Consider the following 6,256-nt stretch of genomic DNA (forward strand, 5'->3'; position numbering starts at 1 on the left):
CCTGTCTAGCCAAGCTATCAGCTTGCCCGCCTTATCCCTTTGGTCGTATATTCTCCCCTCTTTGTCTCTGATGACTCTTTTAGCGGCATCGGTGGCTATTGCTTATATTCCGCACTTTTAAGCTGCATCTGGTGGGTAGTTTTCGGATCGTCCTGGGTCAATGCTGCCGCCTCCAATACCCGGAGGTCTGTCTCTAGTAGGGCCATTTGAGCCTCTCGCTCCTTGCGACGACCAGCGATCGTCGAGAGGGCTTCCCCTCGGATCACTGTTTTGAAGGCCTCCCATAGTGCAACAGCGGAGTCTACCGTGCCAACATTTTCAGCGAAGTAATGGGTGATGGCCAGGGTCAATGTCTTTCTAGTATCTTCATTGCGGAGGTACCACGTGTTTATAGGTGCTATGCATCCCACCCTCCTTTCGCCCAGGGTGAAATGTACCAGCACTGGGGAGTGGTCTGAAATGCCCCTCGCCAGGAGCGTGGCTTCTCGGACGGTGGTTCCCTGCTGTATAGGTGCTAAAATGTAATCGATGCGGGAGAAGGATTGGTGTGGGCCCGAGAAAAAGGTGTATTGGGTGTCATGTGGGTGTTTAAGTCGCCAGAGGTCAGTAAGGCCGAATGTATCCGTAAAGTCCACCAGCCATGTGTGTTCCGATGGCAGGGTCTTAGGAGGGTGCCTATCCAGATTGCTCGAGACCACCGCATTGAAGTCTCCTCCCACTACTAGTTGCCCATCCGGAAGGGACAGAAGCAACTGTCCCAAGTCTTGGTATGTTTGTGTCTGCAACCCGGGTGGTACATATGTGGAAACCAGGTTCACCCCCTGGCCCTCCCACTTCCCTGAGATAGCAGCATAGCAACCTAGAGGGTCCATGTCTGTGCGATCCACTACCAGTGGCAGATTACGACGCACCATGAGGCCCACCCCGCGTGACCCCGAGGTGAACCCAGCATGTGCCAGGAGTGAGTACCCAAACCTGTTAAGAGCATGGCAGGAGTTGCCCAGTAAGTGGGTCTCCTGGAGGAGCACAATGTCGGGCCCATGTCGTTTGATGAATTGCATCACAATAGTCCTCTTAAGCTTGTCCCCCAGCCCATTGACGTTCCAACTCATGACCTTGAGGATCTTATCCCATCTTATACTGGCAAGTATTCTTTCCTACTACTGATTTCACCGGGTTCCAGGCAAAGCATAATTCAAATTGTACAGGGGTTTGTAGTGACCTCACCAGGTAATGCCCACCCCCCTTCCCTTCCTCCCCCAACCCCCCACCCCCCCAACTGCCCAACTCCCCAACTCACCCCAACCCACCCCCCTCCCTGCTGCCCTGCTCCGTAGGTTCAAAACTACCCACATCCCCAATTAGCAGGGTGCCTATCGACCTACCTAAGGAAGAAGAAACAAGCAGAGAACACCCCCTGCCGTCGCTCCTCTCTGTACTTTCCCTGTTCGGTGCGTGGATCAGCCCCAACTCAAGCCGCCCCCATCCTCCCCTCCCTCCCATCCCAAGAAATAATTAACATCGAATGAACCATCATCACCTGACCCCCCCCACCCCACACCGCCTCAGGATCTAATCTTCTCCTGTGTTTGTTCCTGGGTCGGAACGGGCTCTACTACCACCCTTGAGGGTATCGCCAGTCTCGAACACAGTCCGGCCCGGATGGGGACATCTGAAGCGTGCTCGGCCCCCCCTCTGCTTGTGAAGAAGAAGTGTCTGAGTTATGCCCTCGCAGCAGGACATTAAAGGCCAATAGGCTCTTTCCCCTGAGTCATAAAACATTGTACTTTACTGTGTCAGCGTGCAGTAGCAGTGGTCTCTCCTCCGTCAGTTCTCCGTCGCCCCTCCAGAGGACCTGTGGCCAGGACTCGCCGATCTCGACCTCCACGAGCGTTGGCTCTGCTTGTCCATCTCCAGACTTCCGATTGGTGATGCCGGTGAAGCCGGTTGGGTGTCCCTCCAGTTTTTCCCCTCTGATCGGTTCCTGGGATGGGGCGACTGCCGATCGATCCAATCCTGCACTTCCGCCGGTGATGAAAAAAAGAGGGACTTGCTGTAGGAAGGTGGATATCTGACTATGGTTGCCCCCAACTTTTTGCCTGGTGTTTTGCTGGTTTTCGACTTAGTTGGCCTGGGATCCTGCTATTCAGGACCCCAAGCTTCCTGCTCTCTCTGTTAAAATAGACTCCATGTACCTTAGGTACATATCTAATTGGATACTGAGTCACCTTATCAGCCCCTGTACAGTGTACCTTAGGTACCCAGGGGATAGGTGCACCCAGGGCCTACCAGGGGCTGCAGCATGAATTATGCCACCCCTGGCTGGCCATCCAAATCTGACACAACTGGCTGATCAATCAGCTGGGACAAGGTGGTGTAATCACCCTTTGCTTTAGATATAGTATACCTATATCTAACCTAAAATGGACACATATCCTCCTATAAGTCACTCCTATGGCAGGCCTTAACAATCCTGGAGGCAGAGTGCTTTGAATTATGTGAGATGGTGCTCTAGCATGAGCTGAGCCTGTCTGCAGCTTTCGGAACCAAGTCCTTTAGCTGTTTCCATGATAACGCTATACCATATACTCTTAAGTGCATTACAATCCTCGCGGTTATTGCTAACTTTGGTATAGCATTATCAAAACATGTCGAGTAAGGTGTCATACGAATTGGAATACTACCCCCTCGCCAATTCTGGCGACGGGGGTAGCATTCCACCCTTCTAGAGGGACACGACATGTATGTAACTGTGAACCCCGGTTAAAGTTAACTCGAGCCTCAGCATCACAAAATGGATGCTGCCACCACAGACACGAGTCTGACCTCCTGCTGCTGGGAGTCCTTCCAGCAAGGGAGGCTTGGACAAAGGGTTTCCTGCCTTGAGAGGTGCTAGCACCACCCCAGACAGGATTTTGTGTATTGGGTAAGACAGGGCTCCTGCACCGAAGACCAGCCCTCCAGCATCCACGAGATCTGCGTGGGGCCCTTCTGCCTGTTTGCTGCTCGACGCGTTGTCTGGTCACTTGCCGGCTGGCTAGTGACCTCTTAGACGACGAACCTTGAAATCCAATCTGCTGGTCTGGTTGCTCCAGACTGGCCCTTGTTTCCCTGCAAAGGAGAAGCACCCGGAACCCTCCTGGACCGCACCAGACGCCGCTTCCACTCACCGCGTGGGTTGCTTTTGCCAAGGCCTGCTGACTCCCAATCCGGATCCGACACCGCCGACAGCGAGAGCCTGCGTGGGACAGCTCGTGCCTCCATCCTAGTCGTCGAAGACACCTCCTGGTCCACGTGACTGCAGAGACAAGCGTCCACTCTTCACCTGATCGTGACGACATCTGGTTCCACTCCTGGTTCCACTCCAGTCACTGGCTAGTGACTTTGAACATTGTCCCCTCTGCTTTCAGGTCCTCCTCTTCACTGATCCACCCTTGGATCACAGCGGACATCTTCCTCTTGTTCGCCTGCAGCATCTTTCTTCAAGGCTCCATAGACTTCGACGCTGAAACCCGACACACTTTGACACCTATGCACCCGCAGCCCGTGGGTGAGGTAACAAGAGCATTTCGGTGCTCAAGGGTAGCTTGACTCTCCTAGTGTCCAGTTCCATTGTCGTTTTAGTCCTAACTAGTCAGGATTGTCCGTACTCACCTTTTTCTTAAACTGTACTGTCCATAGACGTTGTTACGCATCTCGCGTGTGAGTTCACACTCTGCACACGCGTTCCGTGGGCCTCCTATTACTTACCTAAAGTTAGCGGAGTGTGGTCCCAGCGATCCTACAGCCTCTGGACAGCTCCATTCCTTCTATCGACTTTCACATTCCACTTACTTAGTATATGGTTTGTCGTGCCCCTAGGGCACCATTGTAATTTGTGCAACTTAAACGTATTTTTCCTAAGAGATTGTCATGTGCTTAGCCCTCTGATCTCATAAAGAGTTCAGAGGTGTATGTTAGTTAATAAATATATTGTTTATTTTCATAACAACCTGTGTGGTGTCCTTTCACTTGGTATTCAAGGGGTTATATGTGGTAAAACAGCTGGCTTCACATGCCAAAAGAGTTTAGCCTAAGACTGCTTTGTCCATGCTACCATTAGGATAGCTCGTCTATAAGGTTGACTTTACAACCAATCACCATAAGGGTTTTTTGGACTGATACAAGGTGATCACTAGAACTAGTGAGCATCATATATCAGGCCAACTTCTCACACTTGCCATCGGAGAGGACCTTCAGTTTGGCCAGGAAGAACATCATGTATTTGATCCCTATCTCACGTAATGCCGCTTTCACCCCCAGGAAGGACCGTCTGTCTTTTTGCACATGTATGGTGAAGTCTGGGAAGAAGCGTATCCTGGCATTTTCGTAAGTTAAGTCTCCGACCTGCCTGGCTGTCTGCAGGATGGCGCCCCTGTCACTATAGTTCAGGATTTTGGCTATGATAGTCCTAGGTGGGGCACCCGGCCTGGGTTTAGGGACAGGAGCTCGGTGAGCCCGCTCTATGGTGAAGAATTTCGACAGGCGCTTGGGTTTAAGGTGATTAAGGATTAGGTCTTCAAGAAAAAGTTCGACACTTGGCCCCTCAAGTTCCTCCAGAATTCCTACCACCCGTACGTTGCTCCTTCGGGCCCTCCCTTCTTGGTCCTCCAGCCGGATGGACATCTGACGGTGCTGGTGCACCAGTTCGTTGACACGCTGTTCCAGTGCCGTGGACGCCGTCCGGAGCTCGCGGATGTCAGCCTCATTGGTCTTGGCTTTCTCTGAGGTCTTATTGAGGTCCGCCCCTAGTAGGTTCACCTCTATTGAGACTTTGTCAATCTTAGTTTCTAGCGTGGCACCAAGCGTCTGGATGGCGGACAAGATGGAGATCAGGGAGGGTTCTTTAGTCCCAGGTTGCTCGCCTGTGGCGGCGTCCGCTTGCGTTGCCCCCTTTTGGACCATGTATTTGTCCAGTTTGTTGGACTGTGAGGCCGTCACCTGCTTTGGCCTCATGATTGCCGAGCGGAGTCTTCTCCCAGCTGGCCCCTCCTGCACCGGCCCTGCGTGGAGTTTGTCCGACGTGTTGGCCCTTTAGTTTGTCACTCGCTATCTCACCGTTGATGCCCCGTCGGTGAGAGCGCTGTGCACCACTACGAGGGGATCCCAGGGAGAGTTGCGCTGTACAAGTGTCCCCAATGCGATCACTCTCCCTTTGGCGCTGTGTGCGGTCATTCCTCAATCGCTCCCCAGAGGCACGGTCAGTCGTTTATCCTCGATGGGCCTCTTAATTTCCCCTTTTGTCCTTCCTCAGGGTCGCTTGCTCAGACCCAAACACAGCCGCAGATGGGATTGACCCCCTCGAGGAGGCCGGCAAGAAGGTGAAACAAGATGGCGCCCGGGGCTACTGCTGGTACCCGGCCCCAGGCGCGCGCACTCAGTGTGTCTCCCCACCGGCGTTCTGGAGGCCAACAGGAGTTCGCGCTGTGAGCGCAGCAGCAGCAAAGTCGCTCCGGTGAGTAACGCCCCCCCCGGGGAGGCCGTGGAAGAGGATGGGTTACCAGGTCTCGGCCCGACCAGGCCCAAGAGCCGGAGCCTTGATTTCAGGGCAGGGCCGCCCGAGGAGCACCAGCAGCATAGGCCGGCAGCCGGCACCCAGCCGGAGTCCCGCAGCTCACCCGAGGCCGGTCCGATTCGGCCCGGGACCAAGCCGTCACCCTCCGCCTCAGTTCCGCAGGTAGATCAAGGCGTGGGGCTCGTGTGGAGCAGGCGATTCACAGAACTTTACGGGATGGAAGGCTGCGGCCGCGGGGAGCTCCGGGTTAAGCGGCCATCTCCGTTGGTCCCCAGACAGGCTTTTGTGTATTGGGGCAGGGAGGGCTGCATTTAGTGAATGTTTTCCAGACACTGCCTGGGGCACACAAGGTGCTCCATGCATTTCCCAGTTCAAACCGGTTGCTGGGGCACTCTGCCCCAGCTCTGGTGCAAAACTGGACAAAGGGGAAGGGGTGTAACCACCCCCTTCCCAGGTCCACCCATAGGATAGACCTTATGGGTAGTCCAGCCCCTAAACTCAGTATAAGTATAGGGGCTGTGTCCCTAGGACTTTAGATTACCCTGGACAAAACTCTAAAACATAAATCCTGGACCTTCGACATTCCATTTCGACTGGAAGATAGAAGACATCTCCCTTGTGGTCAAGGAGTGACCACCCTGTTCAAACAGGCACCAACAGCAACTTTGCCGGTCTGCATTTTCGAGGCTCCAGCGGATCCTG

Source organism: Lissotriton vulgaris, chromosome 1_1 (genome assembly GCF_964263255.1).
Source record: "Lissotriton vulgaris chromosome 1_1, aLisVul1.2, whole genome shotgun sequence".
Taxonomy (NCBI): domain Eukaryota; kingdom Metazoa; phylum Chordata; class Amphibia; order Caudata; family Salamandridae; genus Lissotriton; species Lissotriton vulgaris.